Raw genomic sequence first — 24,826 nt, forward strand, 5'->3', positions numbered from 1 at the left:
GACATGGAAAGTAATAAGAGACTAAATGAGGCATCAGTGTTGCCTTCAGGACTTCAGGACAAAGGCGCTAAAAGCGCTCTAGCATGACCGCACACGTGTCAGTTTGTGGATGCCACATACATCTTTTTGAGTGAAATTTGACACATTTGTCTGCTGTGGGCAAAGAAGCCTTCCTTACCAAGTCTAAGGTCAGGCTACCTCAACCGAGAATGCACATATGATGCCTCAAGTGATTTTTGGTTGTTGTTGATTTGAACCATATGTTCTACCATTTTTATTTCATCAGACAATTTCCTCTGACACTCTGACAAGAGTCAACTGGCCTGAGGCTTTGTGTAGAGGGCATGCTTTGCAAAGTTTGGCAACACGAAAATATAATTCTGCTATCTGGTGTGCATCTCAAAATGTGGTAGGCCTAATATGAAAATCTAACAAGACTGCCCACGAATGGTTGTGTTGATTACATATGTCTATCCATATGATGACACCAGAAGTGTTCAACAGAAGTTTTAGGATAAACACTTCAAAAATAGAACTGAATCATGATTGCTTGCATTGTGTTTACAGGAAAGACTCACTTACCATACCTCATGACATTTTAGAGACAGACATGTTTACCCCAAGCAGATTTTGTCAATTTATGTATACTGCGCATGCTTGGTTTCAGCTGCAGTGAATGTGTGCCAAATATCAATGTCTCCCAGCATGAAACATAGCCCTCTGGCAATATCCTTCTCACAAGGAACCAAGGTCACATAGCTAACTGAGATATCTCATCTTACAGTGCAAAATGATTAACATTTAGCCATGGAATCGCAGTGAAATCCCTCTCTAGATACCAATTGTTCCTTATCAACATGCATCTCCCACTGTCGTGTCCGTGAAGGTGGAGATTTCTGATTGGTCCAACTTCTGGACTGTATCAGCTTAGCCAGAGCACCCCTTGTCTCTCTTGCACAAAGTATAACAGCGTCGATACCTGATTAGATTTTTTCACATTCATGGTCACCAGGATCCTCTTCACTAGTTCCCCTTGAGACAGAAAGTTGTGCTGATTGTGGATGCATCAATCACGGTGAAATGAAATGATGCATGTAATCCAGACTTTTTTTCCTCATTCATTGCTTTTGTAGCTCTATTCCATTATGTCCACATATGCGCTGTCCTTCAAACCAGATGCTGTTTAATGTATATCTGGACATGTGCATCTCTTCTCTGAGGTTCAAAGGATACTTCAATGAAATTGAAATGGTGACCTTCACAAGCTTTTTTAAACTATCTGGCAGAGATATTGCTTCTGAGGGAAGGAGCACTCTGTTGGTATAGCTAGGAATCGTTCTTTCAGTTGTCCCTGATGCAGACCGGATTATCACAAAAGCTCAATACATTGTTTTCTCGAACAGCTTGAAAGGATGCAGGGTAAAAGAAACTCCAGTGGACTCCAGTGGATTTCTCAAACACAGAAACTAATAGAGAACATTTTAGGAATGCAAAGTCTTTATTTTGATGTTTACGTGTTGTTTATTTGTGTGGCTTGTGTTACCTCTGACAATTAGGATTAGTCAGTGTGAGTTACAGGGTGTTGTTGCCCTGCAAATGTGTTTTGCCAAATTATCAGGAGCTCTAGATGAGGAAGAGCACCCCAGAAGTATTTTAAAGAACAGATAATCATTTCACCATTACCAGTAAAGCAGATATCACTCCATCGGGAAAGGGCGTATTTTCTAGTTCTTCATCCAATTATATTCGACCTGCATAGGGGAAGTCAATGGTGTGTATGTTGGTGGATGTGTGTGTGTCTGTGTGTAAGGGGAACTAGAAAGGTATATTAGCAGAATAAATGAGTTTAGGGAAATTAACATAAAGTCTCTATTGTACACAGGTAACTCTTTGTAAAGAAACCTTTGTGACTCATAATTGCATCTAGGGGAGATGACAGATTGATCAATCAATAACAGAATATCACTACCATAGACCAGCCACATTCCATTGTTGCAAATTTAAGGATGAAATGTGGGACAAATCTTAGAATGTAACAAAAAACAACACACAAAAGCATATTCTTTAACATTAGTCACCAGATAATGTATTATGTTGAATGTGACTCCTGACTAGTGTTCCTCACGGCTCAGTGTTCTAACCTTAATACATTCCAGTAATTCCAAGTGTATTTACCAAAATATAAAAGTACAATATAAAAAAACATTAAGGTAATTGTTTTAAAATGTTTTCCTTTTTTTCTTTCTAGCAATTGTTATGGCTACCCATTATTTTCACAAGCGAGGGATATTGCAGACATCTTTTTTTTTTATAGCATGAAAGTGAAAATAATTGGTATTATTATCTGCCATCAAAGATCAGCTCCCCCAGAGTAGAATTAAAGGTGTTCTTTCATCTAAGAGAGAACTGCATTTTAACATTTAATGCCTAATGGGAAATATAAGGAACTGAAGGTGTGAGATGCAATTAATATTTAATGAATGAATATGTGCATTGTATTATCACAGAGCCAGATTAGCTCGAAGAGCATTACATAATTATAATTATTATGCATTATAACCCTAGATGCACCGAGAGTTCAATGGAACCACTACATGTTCCTCTACTGGCACAATTGCCTGCTGTGTGCATGATTAGACCATATAACTATTGTGATTAAACTCACTTCTCTCAAATCTATTTGAGTGTGTTCAGAAATAGTCTTTAGTCTATAGTTTTCACATTAGTCTACTTTCAACACACCATAGTTTTAATTCCTAAGAAAAACATGTGATTGATCCTATTTTACTGGCATGTTGCAATAGGAAGTGGCAGAATCCTCACCACTTCTCTTATGTGCCTCATTGGAAAGTTTCTCAAGAGAGATAATTCTCCCAAGCAACTCTATTTCCATCAGCATGTTTAACACCAGACGTAAGCAGCATGTCTCCCCAGGAATCATTTTGTCTCTGAGGAACACAAAATAAGAGCCAAACTTTTCGTCATCTGAGAATAAAGGGAAGCTGCAGGTTTTCTTTCTTCATACCATCATTCTCAACTTTCTAAAAAAGACAGTCTCTTAGTTGAATCACGGTATTAATGCCTAAAACGCTTTTCGCTGCTGCAAAACTTCAAAGTGTGTGTGGCGTGCACACACGGGAGGCCTTCACTGGGTACATCTCATGCTGAGACCTCAGGAGGAGCCTTAAAAGCGTGGGGTGTATCTACACGATTACCATTCAAAGGACCTAGCCCTCTTCTCACTTTTACATGGCTCCTTTGCATTAAACATGTGTCACCTGGCACAATAGTAGCAGTATGCTCTGGCTATGCTCTTCTGGCTGGGCAGAAGACACGCCCTGCTCACAAGTTTGATTCATTCGAAGGGGATTGTTACCATTCACTGTATGATTCATATCCAATTTAAATACATATAATGATATATTATTTATATATGTACACTGTATATATACAGGTTACAGTACAGAAATACGGTATATATACACACACGCATATATACATAGTATGTATAGTACATACACATATTTATCTTCAACAGAGAAGACATATACTTTTGTTTATGGATCAAAGATCTGTAAGATTTCAATGGCGTTATACTGTCACTTCATACATTTAAGTGGAAGTGTTTTCTTCCTCCTAACCACTTGACTCAACAAAAACATTTTCAGTTGAGAGAAATGTGATTAGCAGCAAGGAAATGCATTCAGATGACTTCATTTGTAATACGTAAACATGAATTAAGTAGTATGTTATCTTGCAATCAAAGCAAAGCAAATTTTTAACCAAACAGAACACAGATTCAAAGAAAGAAAAAAATAACTGCCTTCGTTATGCTTTCAACTATCCAAGTGATTCACTGCATACTGAGAGACATTTATTCTGTGCAACATGGATTCCTGATGGACCAGTGTTCAAAGCCATTCATCAATACATGCTCCAACAGACTTTAGAAGACAGCCCTGTGTTGGATACTTTCATGCTGTTTTTTATCCTCTCTCCCGCAGTTCATACCCATGCAAACAAACACAAGGAAACAACAAAAGCTTTCATAGTTTGACGTTTAGTTATGTATTATATTCGGATTCACCATTAATCACTGGAAGGAATCACCTTCTCACCGTCTCTTGTAGTGCTAATAGCATTAGCCAAGGGATTGGGGAAACTGACAGCTAGCATCTGTAACGTCATTGGGCCAGTGTGTTTAAGTAAGGGGTGATCTCTTTCACGGTAATGAGATCGGAAACACAGGAAGAAAAGAACAAGTCAGTGCGTGTGCGTCTGGGTACGTGTGTGTATGTAGGCGTGCGTCTGTTCAGAGGTCAAAGGTTTGAGTGACAAGAAAGTGGTTTCTGGAAAGGTCAAAAGCAAATCAGTATGACAGTGCATTTGGTGTAATTCCCCTTGTGTGTCAGTTCATGTAGCATTCTTTCAGACACAACCTTTCTCTGTTCTGTTCACTTAGCATCACCCTCTGCTACGTTTGACAGGCTTTAAATTTGGTGAGAAAGTTATACACTTTTTTGACTGTGCACATGTTTTGCTTAAAGAGTATGAATCACATATCTCACAACTTTTGCTTATCTGCAGTATAATCTATGGCAGAACGGTGGCAAATAGCAAAACATACATTATGTGCCGTAAGGGTGTTGTTTGCATGGAGCTACATTTCTCCTCATTCTTAATCTCAAAATTATATTAGACCTTCAGTCCACTGACACTCCATTTACGGGTAAACAAAGATTGAGATGTGTTGGCAACCGTCTTCCCTTTCATAGGTGAGGTCTCTCTCTGTCAAATGCACAGCTCTACTTTTTGAAACAGGCTTCAAGTGAAGCACATGGACTTCCTTCTCAAATGCCTTGATCATGGGTGTGCTCATTAGAGCTAATTGGATTATTGCTACTGTGTTTATCTCTTAATGCTTCACATCTGTAGTCAGAAGAAATGAGGAGAGGAGATGAAGAGAGGAAGAATTCACTGGGGATTTATGGGTGTCGCTTAAACCCCCCCCCCCACCCCCCCAAACTCCCCTGAGTCTGCGGGGGAGCTCTATGTGAGACTTCTGTTCACTGTAAGTTTTAGCCTATGTTAAATGAGAAACATTGTGTCGCTAGTTGGATCATCTTTTTACAACCACCCCCCGTTCATGAATGGGAATATTTTGTGTCGCAAAAGACTAATGTGAGGGAGGATATCATAGGCTGCACAGTCCCACACATGTATTCCTTCCAGTCAGTTCTGTCTCATAAAGAAATGATATTGATTGGGCACTGTGGGCGTCACTGATATATATGGATTGCTTTAATTAGCCAATTCTCTCAGTTTCAGTATCAATCATCTCCATTTGATCACCTTGCAAAATCCATTCCTTCTCCTCAGGGTATTCAGCAGCCAGTGAGTTAATCTTTCCTAATTTAGCAAACAACTCATTTGTTTTGGTCAGCTGGTCACATCTCAAGGTATTTTTATCAGGAAATCTAAGGTTAAGTACCTAAGCCGTACGAACTGCAGCACTCTGGTAACAAATCCACCTCACCTTCTAATCTGCCAAGTCTCACAGGTGAATTTGGAATTCTGTTGTGTCTCTTGAAACTTCTGCATATGTCAAGCTGCAATGCCAGGGTGGTTTAATTGCTGGATGGCAAATAGTTTTGCTTTTAATCGCTCACTTCACACATGACTGCATTGAGCATTTGAATGTGCTCTGAAATGGCAGTCTTCTCCCTTTTCCTCCCTTCATCCCCCTCCATTTCCCATTCCTTGTCTCTCATTTTCTATCATTTTTTCTCTCTCTCTTTGACACAAACATTTGCTTTGAGGCTCCCTTTTTTTGTCCATTTAAATATTAGACAGTATATAGAAATGCTGTATCCCTTATTAGTTGAAATCTTCCTTAGTACTTCACTACCATAGATTAATTATGCATTTAAACACAACTGAAAAAACTCACATCACATCACTGAATTAATAATCTACATTTGCAAGATTGTCATGAGTGACCCATATTTTCCCACTGACATGCGCTTTCAATGTCTATGTCTTTTTAAAGACTGTTTTTTACATAACAAATTCTGTGTCTATATGTGCACTTAAAAACGGTCTGGTTATAAATGAATTGCAGCAAGAGGAAGATAACACTTAGAGTCACTGGTTGATTCTCCCACAGTACAGGTTTGGTCGGCAAGTTGATATGAGAAACTGCTGTCGTCAACACCAGCATGACCGAGGGAGAAAAGTGTGCTTGGAGATCTGGAGTGAACTTCCAGTTCTCCAGCTCTGCCAGCCATGCAGTTATCGTCGTTTGCTCTTTCCTCCCTCCTTTCCCGCTCATTGTCAGGTATAATCAAGGTCCAGATCTATTCACATCAGAGTCCACTGAACTGACCTTTCTGTGAGCTGTGTGAACAATTTAATCTGCAGTGATTTCTCTGCGCAGAACACTGACATGCCCCTTTGTAATGTTGAAATTATCAGAGCTTGAAAGGTGAAGGGTACCAGGGACACTGCAGGGAGGAGTTGGTCTTAATAGGTTGTAAGCAAGCGTATTATCACTTGCCTCTCAATATATATTGTTTTCTAGGCAACCATGGCAGATCCTGTCATGCAGTAGAGATCACAGGTAAAAAATAAGAAGGTTTTGGTTAAGAGAAATACACAAAGGAAACTTTCAGTGACACATCATCTGTGAAAGTGACGTGGGTGGCTTTTCTCTTTTTATAAAGTCCTATTGGGATTGAAAAAGGAGCACAATCAAGCCACATTTGCCTGAGTATCTGCGTTATAGTCTGAGATGGGTGAGCAGAGTGCTCTACATGTCTGTTCATCAGCAGAGTACCTTCATGAAAGGTCGAAGGACTGGAGAAAAGATTCCCAGATAAAAAACATATTGCTATTTTACCTCCACTGCAAAATACTGATTCAGTTAACTGGAAACCCTGCGACTGAGGAAACATCACTCAAGGCACTCATTCCATCCCACCATATAAACAGCATTTGCGTTGCTTAACAAGTCAGCTGTCTGTGTGCTTTGTGCTCCCCAGAGTGATGAAGCCATTAACATCCGCCTGGTTTACACAGCCATGAAGTAGGACAGACATTTCTTCCCTTTTATGTGCAATAGTGTGGTGCCTGACTGTCTCCCGTCAGTCCTAATGACATCCCTCCATATCTGTCCCGTGCACCCCCCACCACTCGCCCATCTCTAATTTAACAGCCGCAGTCGGCGTTAGTGTTGTTCTTGCCCGTCTGACTGATGAAATCTCATTAGTTATGATGACACTTGACAAACCTTGTGATAGTTATTTCAGGCAATCCAGAATCTGCCATTCCAGGTGATCTTGGCCTGTTGGCTGAAATTATATTTTTGTCAGCTACTTCCAGATTGGTGCAAAATATCTGACTTGGGTGTTTTGAAGCTTTTATATTCCAGTAAAAACCAGAGCTTGTATACAGCAGGTTGATTGCTGAACAATGACAATGGCTCTAAATTGGATTCAGTAGTAACTTCCAGAACTTGTAATGGCTCTTTCTTATAACACAGTGTACAGTTTCTGAAAAACAAAAAATAGCATAGCAAATGGGAGGTCCGAGCAATGCAAAACAACTTGACATCTGGTATGCCATCTGCAAAACTGTCAAACAAAAATGTATCATACAACACGTACACTAAACATGGCATCAATCGTATTCCATACAAAACTTACAAAAAACAGCCTTTAATGCTATTGAACATTGAACATTACACTAGTCACTTTTAAACAGACTTTGGGTTCTCTTGACTTGCTTCAGAATGACAGAGGCTTAAATCAACATACTTGAGGTATACATACAGACCTCAAGATATATCAGCCTGTGCCTGTTTTTCCTTTATGGTAATGACAAATATACAGTTCTCTTGGAAAACACAAAATTGTATATGGAAATTGAAATGCTAATGAATAAAGAAAAACTTCCCATCCATGAATTTCTCTTTTCAAATCGTGCCTCTAGATGTCTTAAGAAGTGGTTTGCTTCATGTTTAACAATTATGAAGAATGTATCTAGCCAGGAGAGGAGAAAAAATTGAGAATTTGCTGCACCACAGGAGCAGAATTTCAGTGTTGGCTTCTGTGACTTCAGCCCTGCTTGTGCATTCAACATGTGTCTTTCATTTTTACAAAAAGAAAACTCACACAAGGAGCAATGGAGCAAGTTCTAAGATTCAATTTAAAGAAGAGATGGGAAGCCAAAATAGATGTCAGCTCTGAGAAACAGTTTCAGACAACTGAGAGAGGTTGTTGATGGGAGATATTGTTGAACATGGCTGATGGGTGTCCTTGACTTTCAGTTCAAAGTGACAGACTGTTGACAGCCACCACCTTCAATGCTTTATAACCTGGATGAATGCATTCTACAAACCTTTTTGTTGCATAAGAAATCCAATAGACAAGGGGGGGTACACCACTTACCGTACGTGCACAATTAGCAAATGCGGTTTATGTAGAATGTTGATGTAATTTATTCCATGATGAGTATGATTCATCAGCGAAGCTATTAACTTAAGGCTGTGCAATATTATAGCATGCTAGAGTCAGTATCTAAAATATGTCATAGAAAATGGTAAATCCAAGTTATCTATTGCAACAAATTGAAAGACCTTCTCACCGTCATGCTTGATGTTGCCACCGATATTCAACACAATAGGGTAATTTAACCCAGGTTCTAAGGGAAATCAATTTCATTGCTTTCTTTTATTTCAGGAGTCAAAAACGTGGCCGTTGGAGATTTCCATAAACGAAATGAGCAGTCTCAGGTGTGTGCTTTCCTCTTCAAAACCATTTTTCCCTGTCAAGGTTTGTTTATTTTTAATCTCTTCGTTATCTCTCATTTTCTGTCTCTCACCATCTTGCTGTTGGAGGGAGATATTTACCACAACCTAATAACTCATTCTCCCACCAGAGGATAGACTAGGGAGGCTGCAGCAGCACTACATATCACATTGGCAATCCTCCCATGGTGTCCTACTACATTTGTAAAACACAAAAATCCACTGTGATGCAGTAAGCACTGTTTTATCGAAGTAGATACTTTTGGTCAAGTGGTCAAAGCCGGTCATGTCATGGACATTTATATATTTCAGGGAGCCTGTTCCTACTACTTATGGAGAGACATATGGCAGCTGCAGAGGATGACACAGGGAAGGAGTTGTAATGCCTTTTCTGTTGGTTGTTCGAGACAGTCTTTTTTCTTCTTCAGTGTCCCAGTACTGGCTAACATCCTGCTGTTCTACTCTTGATTGGTATGCCTTTGAGAGTTGGGCCACAGCAGTTTTTGATGAAAGGAAAATGTTTACATAAGTGTTATTACGAAATACACTTTGACACTTGGCTGGGTCAGAGGGAATTACTGGTCAACAGTATCCAGGGCTAAGGTGACATTGTTGCAGGGCATATCTGCATTGCCGTGTCCTATAAGGATTGAATTGTGGCATTCACACAAGCACAAAGCCTGAATGTTATCATCCTTTTCCACACTCACTTCTTGGTTTGGCCCAAAGTCCCCTGCTTGGATAGGATTGCGTCCTCCAGCCACCGGGCTTTGCCCTCCACTGTCTTAAGTGATAGACTTATTATGTATATGGCCGCATCTCCACAAAGCTAGGAAGAGGGGTCATTAATCATGCATCAGGGGTGACTTGGCTGGTAAATAAGGTTAGCCACAACATCAGAATCTCAATAGCTCTATAGCTGTGTGGGTGGGGTGGGTGGGCATAGTTAGCAAACACAACAAAGCATTTTGGATTGAGCATGAAAAAACGAAGAACATACTGTCGTACTGTACCTGGGAAAGATCAAAACCCTTAGCTGAAAAAGTGTACACAACCATGTGTTTATCATCCAGTATTTAAGGTTGCAAGAGAAAACTGTACGATTGTAGCTATACAATGACTTGTTCGAAGGGATGCAAGAATTTGAAATATATAGACGTTCTTTAGCTCATGTATAAGATAGTATAAGATTTTCTTTAGCTCATGTATTGAGAGCAAACAAGCAATTGCAAATATTATTAGCTCATAACTATTGCTTAATCATTACAAAAGTATGCTATTAGTTTATCTACAGAGGTTTTTAAACCCTACAGTTTAAGTTAGGATGTATTACATAAAGCCCTACATTAAATCAGAACTCGGAACATACAGCCTGGGACACTCTTGCCTTCAATACCAGAGCAACATCAAAGCATTACCTATCAGTTATTCATTAGATGTATTACTTGTGTCTTTGTGTAAATGTTGCTCCTTGTCTTATAATTCAGTCAAGGAACAAGGCAGAAGCTTTGCCACTATGTAGACGTTGGCTCATGTGAACCTATTCTGTAAATCAACCATGTGGATAAATTAGACACTGCCGGCAAACTTTTACAGCTGTGAAGCTTGAATTAACTAGACATGCTCATTGTTTTTAAGAGCTGGCCTGATTACTTCTTAATTAGGAAAAGAGGAACAGTTTCTCTAATCTTCTTTTTCATGTGACATTTGTTTTGTTACAGCTGCTATCCACCTCCATGGCAACAAATTACATGAAGGCCACATTAGCGTGATGCATTTCTGACTGCCTTTTCATTAAAGGCATCTCTGTAAAAACGTATCTTGAAATTGCAATAACAGCGCCAAAAATCCCTGTGATTGGGCACTGGGGATTCTGAGAAGAAATGCATTATCTCCCTTTTATGTCGCTGAACCCCCTTTCATTACCGGCATGTTGTGATCTTGTGTTTTTCAAGCCCTGTGTAGAGAAAGGGGACCAAAAATCAATATTAAATGTGTCTGCAAAGCAAACATGAGTATTGTTGACACAAAGTACTGTCCACAAATGTCAAAAATGAACAAATAAACAAGTAGGCCTTCCTTCGACCTGTTTTAAACCCAGGTTTCATTACATCATTAAAATGCCCACAACATATCATTGGACTTGGTAAAGCTCCGTCTTTGTGAAACAGACATCAATGAATGAACAGTGAAGAAACAAAGAACCTTCAAACCACTTGTCTGTTAATTTAAACTATAGTCTTCCATCCCTTGCTTTACGTGCAGTACGCCTATGGTTTAATCATTGGCAGAAATAAGCTCCCAGAAATGTGTGTGTAATTAAGCAGGAGTCCTAAACGACTCCCCCTCTCCCTAGTCCCCTTGTCGGGCCCATTACATCTTATTCCAGCATCAACAGACACAGAGACTATTCAACAGTCGTGATTTTTAAAAACAATCTCCCAGCCCTGTCATAAGCCTGTAAGATCCATTATCATCTGGTTACAGCAGCACAATTACCCTTTAATTGGACCTCCTTTCAAACTTATTCACGAGTCTTTGTGCAATTGAGCGCAAGTAAAGGTTATCATCCCAGCACTGCATCAGCTCACTTCTTACTGATGACACAAGATACTGAGCAGAGGGAAGCTCATGGGTTGTAACAATGTCTCTTGCGCTGGTCATGTTGTTATTTTCGGGATGTTTGAAACATTATAACATGTCAGCATGTCTTGATGAGCCCTGCTTGTTCATTTATATAGAAAACGTTCAACATTCATTTCATGTCTCTCAAAACCTTCAGGTTTCAGAGATTTGTATCATGGACATTGCATTTCATGACTTTTTATTAATTCATAAAACCACCCGTTGGGCCCTCCAGTCAGACACATTAGAGTGGTTCTCAAAAGAGGGATCCGCGAGCCATAGCCAGGGGTCCACGAAATAATTTGCCATAAATTATAAAATTGTAAAATTGTGCTGTATCATTCAAAACTGAAAACATATATAATAATCTACAGATGGGTGACCATTTGCACCAATAAAATAAGCACATTGTGTCCATTTAAGAGCACAAAGGGTATTCTGAATGGGTGTTACGATTATGGGGGGGTCCTTGGAAAATGTTCTCCCCTGTAAGGGGTCCCTGGACCCCAAATGTTTGAGAACCCCTGCATTAGAGGATGTCATTACAGACCACATTGTTATTGCTACTGAAATACTGTACCTCATGTGGCTGAATAAAGTTATTGATTACTGGTTGCTGGCTGTTGGCACCTGCGAAGATAAAGCAAGCATACAATCATGCTGAGATCAATTTGATCTGAGAGTTACCAACTGGACAGAACACACAGAACTAGGCACAATCAATGGAAACACAGCCCAAGCAGAAACCACTAATAAAATATTTACCAGAACTCCAAGACAACATATCCAACCAGCATGGTATAGCACCCCCTGACCTCTGTTTACAGTGCCTTCTGACTTCCCTCAACCCATCCATTGCTATCTTTTTTGACACAATGCTAAGATGCGGTGGAACAAATTCCATCCAGATTGTCACAGCACTCCTTCTCCATGCAGGTAGCCCTGTTTCTTTTCCAACCTGATTGCCAGGTGTAAAGAATGGCCATCCTAACAGACTCAGGCAGCGAGGCAGAAAGACGTCAACTGAGACCTTAGCTGGGCTCTGGTCTAAATGTGCTCCATAGATCAGCCAGACAGAAGCAGAGCCAGGACTAATAGACCGGGCCCCATTCTCCAGCTGAGCTAAAGGGATTCCACTCAAGCACTGATGGATGTGTGTGTCTCAGTGAAGCCTGGACGACCCGCAGGTTGCAACTGGATGTTGCATCACATCCTCTGGATTAGGCTTAGAAATCTGAGTTTCCCTCTCTGGAGAGGTGCACAGATTCTCCACAAACACCGAAACAACAGCTTGTTTCCTTTCAGGATTTGTGGAGCAATTCAGCTGTGAGGCATAACATAAATACAAGATGCTGGTCTAATCATTTTGCCGTCCAGTTCAGGATTCTTTCGTTGTTCCCCTGAGTGCTAGATGTTGATATTGCCCTGCTGAGTTAGCAGACAAGCCTGGGTAATGGTAAAACTAGTGTGTTTTAAATATGTAGCTGAGTCAGGCTAATGACTTAAAGATACACATCTCACCTGCTCTGCTATCTATGTCTCATTTGAGAATGCTTTATAATTACCCTGTTGATACCTAAAACCAAATTTTGTCCTTGAACAAAATTATACACATACTAAAACATTTGGTTTGAAAACAGTAAAATCTTCCAGGGTAGCTTCACAGCATAGCCTATCCTTCATGTGACAAGCTTGTTAAACCCATTCTAGAACATGCTTTTTTGGGGAGATAAAATGTCTTCCCAAGGTGATGCAACGTGCCTTTCCCAGACTCACTGTCTGTGGAAACATTGAAGATCATTCCTGCTGAGCAGCATCAACCTCAGAGAGTTGAAGAGATCAACATAAAACACCTACCCAAGTAACAAGAAATAGCCCATTCTCCCAGATCGCTCTTATTGATTGATTTGTACAGTCCGCCGTTAAGTTGGTTGCAAACATTTCTCTTCCTGGACAACAGTCAAAAGGACAAGCCTGGGTCTCCAGCTGCATGTTTAGAGGAATAGGAGATTTATGTGGAGCCTCAGGGGGTTCCCAGTTAAGTCAATACCTATTCCATTTTCCATTATCAAACCCAATAGACCTGTCGAGAAGGTTTGCGTGGCTATGCCTACAAAATAAAAACTCAATGTATTTCTGCCAGACTGTTGACTTGGTTTCAGCTTTGGGGTATGCATCCAGATTTGATAAAATATGAATTCAAAAATAAGTTCACACACAATAATTATTGACAGGTGAATTACAATTTAGAACAAGTAGAACACTTTGATGTGGCGCACTTACAATACAAACTGGTGCAGTGTATACTGCTGTCTTCATACTCTGGTGGAGAAACTAACGCTGTCTGCAGACTCTGTGGAGAGTGACCCATCAGGTCGGTCAGGAGCATTTAAACCCCCCCCATTTCCCCCTGTCTCTCAGCTTCACTGTGGATAAATGTTCACTTTGTGACAAGGCATTTGTGACATTGCTTGCATAAAAAGGGGGTATACAAATAGTTTGTATACCCCCTCAAGTTTCACTTGAATGACAACTAACTGTCCCTTAGGTCCGACCAGTCAGTTGCTATTTTGGTGCAAGTAGAGAGAAAGGGTCCTTACAGAGGACAGATAGACATTGTTGTATATATATATATTTGAGTTATAAATGTGATAATAATTCTCAGTTTCACAATGAAATAACTGTGAAAGTAATTTTCTTTCTCAACCATTAAAATTACAAAATGATAGTCAGCAAATCTTCTTTGTAATTAGGTACTGTCAACTTGTCAGGCTCAACTGTAATGCAATTGGACTAAACACCATAGGGGGCTAATTCCATGCATTTTCCTGACTAGATATAACATGATCTAAACCACCGTATTTCTAAATCAGCACAAACACACCAGCAGATGAATTCCTAGGGAGTGAAAGACTACACATAACCAGGAAATATGGAGATATGGTCATCCTTACCAAGGCATATTAAGGGGTTTCTCTCCCCTGTTTATGTTTGCTAAAAGCAATCTAAGCTATGGTTAATCACTTCTTAAACACATTTGGCATGGTTTGAGGGGTTTGGAATGCCCGGGGAGCCAGACAACATCAGAGGTACAAGATAACAGAAGCTGTAGTTGTGAGGGCATGCAGCGCATTCATGTTCAAATTAACACTGGAACACAATTCCCCTGCCTGTATTAAAAGGCATGCAGCAAACAAACCTTTCAACATCTTTTGGTTAATATTCATGGGTGTTTGCATTGATGATTCACAGACATAGTACAATATACCACTGTACCAGAACACAGTCTGCTGGTCTATAGGCTGTAGGAAAAGGGTAGGAAATGAAATGTGAATGAGTAGTTGAGTCACAATGGTGGAACAAGTTGGAAACACACATATATGTTGCTGTTATACAATTGCACTCACATGTACTGGATGGGCAGTCAACACTGTGGCACAATCTCTTGGAAAGGTGTTAATATTATACTTCAAAAACTGTGAAAAAACATCAAGGCCAACACTTCACACATTATAATGACATTACATTTTTATGACAATGAAACACAGGGAATAAAGCGAAGAAGCCATGAGTCGGCATCACTTGATAGCATCCCTGCCCAGTGCAATGAATGCATTTCATTACTTTCCGGTTAATATCCAGCACTCTTAGCTAAATTCCTGGGGGTCATACAATACAAACACGTTAGGTAGACAGATGTATCTACCTTGCCTATGCCCCATTGTGGGTTATTCTTCTTGTTCCTGCTGGCAGTCCCTGCAGGGACCTGTTATTGAATTCAGTTGGATTCTACTCTCTTCTGACTTAATATGCGCATATGGCCTCTTATTGGATCTGGCAGCAACTGCAGCCCATTGATATGCACATCTCACAGGTAACACTCTCACTTCACATACACCTTTGCACTGATCTTCCCTGGCATTAGATCAATGGTTTTGTGCCAATCAATAAGGTGCATTTTGATTGGGTGATTCTATGAGAGGTGTAATGATTCCCTCTGCCATCACACTGTAAATGAAAGCACCTTCACTCTGTCTTTGAACTAGTGAAACTAGCAGCTGCAATCCTTTAGCCAAAAAGGATTGGTTGGGGTTGGCTATATGAGTTAAAATGTTGTTTTGTTTATCCTCATCAATGAACAGGGTTAAATATATGTATTTTTCCTGCTATGACAAGCTGTAGTTTCATCAGTGGAAATGTTTCCTTGTTGTTGAGGCATATGACAAATGATTGTTTTCCCTAAGCTGTGGTGACAACTTAATCAGTACTGGTGATAACATCATCATCTATCAGTACAGAAGAATTACATTATCATTCATCTCACCAAACCAATTACATTACAGCTCATCAAGAGAGTTCAAGTTCCTCATTGGTGACCAAGAGTGACACTTACTTAATCCCATGCTGGCACAAGGACAGGCTTCCATGGCAACCACAAGCAGTAAATCACTGTACCATGTTTCAGACAGATCTCTGACCCATCTCCTGACAACTTGTGGGATGCAACTGTTCCTACCGAGACTGGTTCAGATATACTGTATGCGTGTACCAGTCAAGTTGTGAGAAATATGTATACATGAGATGATTATCAGAATAAAAATCATGAGAACTCCAGTTACAAAATATAGATATAACATATTTATTCAAGACCACACAGAAATCCATCGACTTATGCAATCTTTCAAAGCTGAGAGGGTCCTTCTGCAGATGTCCTACAACAAATTGGACCTTTCACATTGCTCTACATGTATAAATGGCCACCCGTTGGCATTGACATTAAGCATGGTGATACAGCAGACAGAAAGCCTGCCTCATACTCATTTTCAGCAGCAGTGTTAAATGAGAGCAATTTTCTTAATGGATGTTCTCTTATAAATTCCTTCAATTTTGTTCTAACAGAAATTAAAAACGTGCCACTTGCTGGCATGTGCCGACAGTAGGATTTATATATTAATCATACAAATCCGGTTGGAGCAACCCAAGTGTCAGAGAACAGTGAGTGTTTCATTTCCACTGAAATTAGAGACAGCCTCTGGGTGCACCATGACTGAGGGCATGATCCACACTTGACCTTTAAATTAACAGGGGGCTTACTATAGGCCTGCACAAGGTACATACAAGTGATTCAACCTTTCCCGCTGACACGTAAAGTGACCTCCAAATTGAGTGACACTTTCTACTTTGGTCAGACTGAAGGCAATGGAGATTCCTCTCCATGCCAGAATGTAAGATAGCCTGTAGGCAAAACAGCAATGCACTTCATGATATGTATACATACTATACGTGCATTCATATTTAGGATATTTAGGATTCCTCCATCAGGAAGGATTGTTTTTGTTGTTGGTATTATTATGATTATTCAATATTTGGCCCCATAAATCCAGATCTCTTTGCTAAAAGGTTTTGCAAATTGACGGGCCATGACTGACGCCCACACCAAGAATGGCCCACATTTGACCTTAGGGAGGGCCACAGGCCACGCCCAAATGTCTTATTCTCACCTCGAAAATTCATTCTCGAAAATTATTCCCGAAAATTCACACCGGCAAGCAGGTCCTTCATGTGTGGGATCTCTACAAAACATACATGGAGAATTACTTTGAAGTAGAGCAATACTGACACCAAGAGGCAAGTTGCTTAAGGTCGGCCATCTAGTGCAGTGGTTGAGCCTGATAACGACCCATTCATTTGAATCTTGGGGGGGTATTCCAGAAAGCAGGTTCATGCGACATAACCAGGTAAGTGAACTCTCCAATTAATTATTCATTTGATTCATGTGTGTTGGAGCAGGGAAACATCTACAATATGTAGTGCATGGGGTTCTGAGGACCAGGATTGGGAAAGGCTGGGCTGGGGCATAGGATTTCATATAAGGGATTGCGTATCATTTAATAACAGTATAACTGCACTTCCAGTACTGTTAAAACACCTGAAATCATTTGAAAACTAGATATATCTTATGGTAGAATTGAGCAGCACAACTAAAAGAGGTGGCTTCAATTTGTGTATAAGCATATCTCAAATTTTTATACATTTTTAATAGGGCTGTCAAGCGATTACAATATTGAATTGCGATTAATCGCATTATTTCACAAGATTAATCGCGATTAATTGCAATTAATTGCAAACTATTCAATCTGTTAAAATGTTACCCCATTAAATGATAAAAAAAAAAAACATTGACAGGGTGTACTTCAAATAGGCCTAACTGGATGATAATGTCCATATAACAAGTTCAGATGGAATACAACTTAAATTGTGAAGGAGTTTTATTCACTCACAAACTATACTGCTATAATAAACATCGAACTCATTTGACCACAGGTGATTCCCAGGGTCAAAAAGAAACCTGCGTTAACGGCACGTTTGTCGCGTTAAAGTGATTGCGTTAACGCGTTAACGCGTTAACTTTGACAGCCCTAATATATAAACATTGATAGCTGTAGAGAGTGTAGAATAAAATCTGATCTTTTCTGAGCTGGAACTACTTTTACCAGAGCATGACTGACATCTAGTGGCTCTGTATGCATACAGCAATTTATTTCAATAAGTTGGTCAATTTAAATCTTGTTAATATCTATTATACTTGGTAGGCTGTAAACAATTGTGCAACAAACAGAAAAATCGAAACATTTTTGCAGCAATATATTGTTTATTGTAAATATGTAATATTTAAAGCAATGACAACATTTTGCAATAAAAAAGCCAACAGTTGATCAGACCATAACAAAAGGTGCTCCAATATAAAAATGGAGTGTTGCCTTAAAAGCACTTTTGATTGATGAATGCAGAAGGGACAAGGTCAACAGGGTCATTGTTGCAGTTGATAGTTGGCGAGGCTGTGATGGTGGTGGCTGACGGCGCTGATAGTTTAGTGGCATATGACCTTGCATTGACAGAACACAGTGCTTACATCGCCATTGCGTGTGAGTCCAAGCCAGTTAAAGTAAACAGCCTTCTCCCAGCCTCTGCTGCTAGGTCACAGCTGAGTGTAGGATGTTTACATTAACTAAAGTCTGATTTCACTCTAAGTTCTCATCCTTCCTGATATTTTCAAGCGCAGACTTCAGGGTGATGTGAGAGATGTGGACACGGAAGGTTCTTATGTGATCCATCTTTTAAGCCACAAGGATCCAATGTGATTACCAGGACATTGGGATGCCATATTTACACGTCCAGCAGTGGTCCAGCAGCATAGCGGTAGTGTCTGTTTCCTTGGAGCTAAAGGCAAGTCAGCAGTAGCAAACACCTGACTGAAAGCTCTGTTGGTGGACAGCTTCCAGTCGGGGATGTTTACAGCTCCAAACAGCCAGGTAGTAGGAACAGCCTCAGGGTGAGAAAACAACTTTCCTCCCACCAGCCACAGAGACTGGAGGAGGCACTAAGTTAGCAGCCACATACATAATTTTTTCAATTAAAATACATCAAAAGAAAAGGAGCTTGAAATTATCTGAATTGCTGCAGACATTTTAAGCATTAAGGGCCGAGAGGCCTGCATAATTCCTGGAGAATAAGGATGCTTTACAATAGTTAACATGTATTTGTTTCCTGGAAGAAACATGTTAATTGATAATCCATGTGTGTCCCTAGTAAGCATTTAAAATAGACTAAATTTCCTTTGTCTGTCTACATCTCATTTGAAATTACTCCAGGTTGGATGAGTCATGACAAACCCCCAAAAACAGTCAAATGTGTACCTCCGCACAACAGTACTTAGAGTCGAAGACAGTCCAATCTGAGACAAGGAATGTTTTTAAGGAAAAACTAATTAAATGTCAAAACAACATCCCTCCCTCTCCCCATCAGCAATAAAGGGAAGAAGGGAGAAGACATCCGTGGAAGGAAACTGGTTGGATGGGGGAGAGGCATTGAATGTTTCTGCTGGGTCAGGGAGGGTCAGCAGATCTGTTGTCAGATCAACAGTCCCTGGCGCTCCTTAAGCAGATGGGGTAGGACCGTGCATTTGATTATCAACCTAAAGGCATTGTCCACTGCTGGATTCAGCCTAACAATGGGTTTTAGGCAACGGTGCCTTTCCAAAGTTATTTACCGACTACTGCACTGCCATTACAAAATACATGAGTTCTGGCACGATGTGAAGGGAGAAGAATGTTGATATAAAGAGCGATCTCTTTCCTATCACTCCTTTTTGGAGATCAGTGAAAAAGCAGCACTGTCTGAATTCGGGAAAAGCGGTAGTCATGTTTTTAGAGCAAGACGCATAGCAAGCTTCCCGCGGGAACTGTCTCGACATTTAAGTTTCTGTTTCTGACATGTCTGTCCTTGTTTGGGACGCCTAGCCGTCAGGGGTAAGCTGCAATGCTGACAGGAATTGATTGGGCTAAATAGCCATGTACTTATCTAACCAGGTACTCGGAGGGCTACTCTCAAAATGGCAATCTGGCCACACTCAACGAAGTAAAGTCCTTGACAGCAGCTTGTAACACAAATTGGTGTACAGTAACAGCCAGGTAGCCATCTAAAGATTGTTTCAAGCTAGGCCAGTGACAAGATAAGCCCACAACGTTCTTGGTTGAAACTCGAAACATTAGCTAATATACAAGATAAGTTAGTTAAGTCATAGTAATTTGTTAACATAACAATTTAGCTGACTACCTTTGTGTAACTACAAATTGTTCCACATTAAAGAGAAATCCAGGCACATGTTTTGACCAATAATACCTTCATAATACTAGAGCCTCTTGCCCTGCTAAACTAGAAAAAAAGGTTATGTTAATACCGCTAGCTAGCACCTGCTATCATGACAAATCTTCGGGAAACAAACGCCAACTCAGGCAGCAGCAAACGTCAACTAACCCAATCCAACTAGATAACTTAAAGACGTACTGTAGTGGGTAATCTTTAATTATAACGTAATATTCAATTTTACAACACTGTATTTATCTACAGAGATAAAATCATCTTCAAAGATTAGGTAGCTCAAAGTCAAACAAAGTGGCTCGCTAGCTAGCTACTCCTAGCTAACGTTGCCTACCTAGCCTAGCTCTGCCCTGTCCGTCCTTGCTCCGGCGACATTCGTTTCCTTACCACAACACGAGCTTCAATGTCTACACCAAGACATTAACAAAACAGCATCCTCTGCTAATTTCAACGTACATACTTTTCACTTCAACAACTCACTGAAAGAAAATAATATTGTTAGCTATTTAGCTGGCTAGCTAACTTCAAGCCCACCCATAACCTCCTCTCTCACTTTATTTTTTGACCTTTGGTTACCCGACACCGATGTTGACGTCATTGTCATGGAAACAAAGCCCCGCCTACTGTGTATTTGTCTGCTCTTGATATACCCTTGTCTCCTTGCGCACTGACCAGCAAAAACGAATACTAGCGAATAATTTTTGTTTGCTTACTAGACAATCCACTAACTCCGCAATATTTAACATAAATTATTTATTGGGATTGACAATACAAAGATGGATTAGTTAAATAAATGATGGCGGGACATTAAATGTAGGGACATATAAGTGTTTTAATGTTGTACTCAATGTTGCCTCTGCTCCACTAGGCTGTATAAATAACCATCTAAATAGCATAAGTAGGGCCTATAAAAGTGTCATATTAATTATGTAATTTAATTATGAAGTATGGGTGAATTACGGCATTTCCACATTAGATACGAATCAATTGGCAAGTCCACTAGCTTCAGCAAAACACAAAGCTTAGAGAGTGAGCAATTCAATACCATTCAGAAATATTGTGGCATTATAATTTCTACATGAATGAAATCATTGAAATGTTTACTGTATTACCAGAAGAGTTCTATAGAGGGCATTGTTACCCACAATATCACCAATGGTTACTGCTTCTCACTCCTCTCTGAGATCACTTCATTATATAATAATGAAACAACTACAAGCTGTTGACCTTGGCAAAAGCCTTTCATTGTATCAAGCATCCCCCGGGTTCCAGAGAATTGGAATGAATGCCTCTCCTTTATGAATCATGTAGATCAAATAATATGTCACCGAGAAATACAATTGAGATTATTGGTAAATCAGTTTTTGATTACCATGAACATATTGGAAAAGGAGTAGAATGTCATAAACGACAACCTGACGTCCACCCAATACAATTGGCCAATTTCACTAGAGGACAGATTCTGCATTATTGAAGAGGAAACTATGAGGCTGGTGGATTTTGGTTTCCTAGCTGTTTCCGATCACATAATACATTTGCTTTCACAGTGTAATGGAATCTGCCTGTCTATAAAAACACAATTTCCATGACAAAGCAAGCAAATTGGAAATATTGGTCATACTGTATGTCTTATTACCAGCATGATGACATGGTGACAGGGGACTGTAACGATCAGAGAAATATTCAATGCTGCATCATTCGGATAAAGTAAACCAACATTTTAGACAGGTGTGTATTGATGCCTGAATATGTATTCAACAAGTAACTCTTCTGGCTGCAGGTCTCCTGTGAAATCATTTTGGGATGTTTGGGTCATACCACCCTAGGTCAGTTCGTTTTACACTTTTTAGAGAATCTGCTTAGTATGAAACATCATCAGCTCTGTTACTTTCTGGTAAAGTAAAATTTCCAGAGAATAACTTACAAAATAGCACAACATAATCACCACAGTATTTATAATTTTGCTTTGGAATGGATATGTATGTACCATGAAGGTTTCTTGGTAAGCGCTATTTAATTATTTAGCTAGACACATCCCACATATAGCCTGTGAAAAGACCAATGAAGAAAGATCCATCTAAAATGTAATGGAATGAGACAGAGAAATTGATTCCATTGTCATTTTGTGTGGTCAATAATTGCCCTCAGCCATTATGAGGGAGACGGATTTTCTCTGTGCTGTGGTGCGGAACAGTGTGTCCTTGCACAGATCTGTGCAAGTCTGAACAGGTGGACAGAGCCACATCAGCTGCAGCACCGCTGGGCAGATGGAGTCTCATGTGCTTTGAGACTTCAGTTTTGCTTAAACCCACCAATGTGTCCAGGTGTTTACTCTGAGGACTGCAGGTAACGTCACATGCTGTTAACCTCCACCAGTCCAAAAGTACTGTTTCTACATGTCTGGAACTCTTTATTATTGTAAGTAGATACAGTGTGAAATTCTTTAGCCAATAATGCTCAGTATCATTAAATAGTAATAAATCAGTAAATAGTCTAAGTAACTTAATCCGATTACAAATGTTTGATGGTAGAAAATAAACTTTGAAAACATTGAACCAAAGGTGAGAAATAACCCCCTCTGTCCCATCCTAGTATTCATAGTCAATGGCCTCGGAGGATTTATGTTTTGTGTTAAGTAAGGCTGAAGCTACTCATGTTATCTCACTCTATCAATAGCAAATACATTACCAATATCTAGTGGCTGCAAGCACACTATTAATTTACCACTCTGTCCCTACAGGGGCAGAAGGATTGTTGAAGGCAACGAGGTATATCCGCTTACCCCCCTCCCTGGGACATGGCGTCGCTGCTGGGGGATCAATGTCCATTGAGCAGAGGAGAACAGAGTCAGGCAGGCAGCCAGCCGGCTGGAGGAAGCCCTGGACTTCAGTTTGGAGTGCTGCATCTCGAGTGACGCTGTCACCTAAGAGGCCCCTGCAGACACAGCGGAGATGGAGAGGTACGTGCTGCACGATGCTGGAGCCATGTCCTTTCACACAGGGACGGACGATGGTCGTCACCCCTCAGAGGTTGAAGAGGACAAGGAGTAATGGATATTGTGGTTTCTCGTCTATGAGGTGGAAAGGGCTAAGACCTCTTATCACAGGTCACTGTTGGAACGTCATTGACATAATCAATTTCAGGAGAGTTGCTCTTACTTGATATGGGTTTGACGTTCTGACCTTCAGCACAAACTCAGTGGGATTTGAAAAAAATGTGTTTGGATCCAGATGCTGTACTTGCAGTAATCAACATTGATTCAATATGCAACAGGCCACAAACATAAGAAGGATTATGGACAGAGTTCCAAAACCTGCTATTAAAGAAAATTTTCAGGTTGTTCATTACTAGCAAACCCTAACAATATATAGGGAACATTGAGAACTATCTTTACCCCTAAATGTTGTCAAATCCTTTGAATGCTAGGAATTGCTGCTAACAGCAAGTTTTAAAAAGCAAATGTGAGTCCGAAGCAAGCCCTCTGGCAAATCTCTAGGTAGGATAAAAACCAGACAGATCTGCAATGAAAGTGTGTAATTTTCCAAGAAATAATGATCTCATGGGGGGATGGACAAAAAAAACTATACCAACATACCCCCCTGCCACCCCTCAACCCTATCACCCCTGAACCATTTGCCTGAACCACTCAACCCTTCCCTAGCAGTTAGACCCTCTGTACTCCATCAAAGTCCATCTCCCCCAACTTCCAGCACAGGCTGGAACACAACTTACTTTTCTTCATGTACATATAAAGATAAACTTCTAATATCTAACTTCTAAAATAGTTATACATGTTCTTGTTACATGTTCTTGTTGAAAATGTTGCCTTCAATTTAGCCTCTAACTCTTCTAACTGTTTACCTTCTTCCCATAGGAATAAACATAGAAAGTCAGTATATTTGTATGATTTATTACCACTTATTAGTGATATTATTAGATATTAGATATTGTGTGGCATGTCTTGGTGTCCCGCCCCAGAAGATACACATCATTTTCTCCCTTTAACCTCTCCACCTCCAAACAAACCCCCTTCACTTATCATCCCTGTATTACAGTACAGTCTCTGCTTGGAGATTGTATCGTCAGTTTAACTCACGAAAGCAGTGCCTTGAAAAAGGTCACTGCATCAGCAATTTCTCATGCTTCCCGACTGTTACCGTGCACAGGGGTTAAAGGTTAGTGATAGAGCCTTTGCGAGTAGAAGAGTTTATAGGGGTGCCTACTTCTGTTCTGTGTGGGATAGGGAGGACACACAGCATGTGAGTGGGATCTGATGGAAGGTGGGATATGGACATTTGAGCATTTAATGCCAGTAGACATTACAGTAGTCACATTTTCTTTGGCGCAACAATTTATTGTGAGCGAAAATCTAAACTTATGAGTTAGTAATAAAATTTCTAAGCATGACCTTCGGAAAAAGCTGGGAGCTTCAAAACTTGTCATATCAATTAACGATCAGTCATCTCTGGGAATGATGTTTCAAATAAAGGAGCGATAGCTGAGACACACAATCTAGTTGCTCAACTGACCTCAACAAACTTCGAATCATACAACGTGAATAGAGGGAGGGTCGTTTTAGGATGAGAGCTATCATACTATAGTAGACCATGCAATATCAGAGAGATTATACTTTTTTTATCACTTGAATGGCTAATCTTCTCAGTTACCCTGCCATTGCATACGACTTTCTTCCCTCAGTGCACCCCCATCAACTGAATTCCAAGTGGTCACAGA

General features: G+C 40.1%; 1 long non-coding RNA gene across 1 annotated transcript; it reads right to left on the bottom strand.

Annotated features, from left to right (window-relative positions):
• Positions 1–18,063: 18,063 nt before the first annotated feature.
• On the bottom strand, positions 18,064–20,664 carry LOC124467215. The gene is made up of 2 exons (XR_006956060.1): positions 20,480–20,664; positions 18,064–18,800 (listed from the first exon to the last, which is right to left on the bottom strand). It is a non-coding gene; the product is annotated as an uncharacterized LOC124467215 (long non-coding RNA).
• Between the last annotated feature and the right edge of the window lie 4,162 nt (positions 20,665–24,826).

The sequence above is a fragment of the Hypomesus transpacificus genome, chromosome 4, assembly GCF_021917145.1.
Source record: "Hypomesus transpacificus isolate Combined female chromosome 4, fHypTra1, whole genome shotgun sequence".
NCBI lineage: Eukaryota > Metazoa > Chordata > Actinopteri > Osmeriformes > Osmeridae > Hypomesus > Hypomesus transpacificus.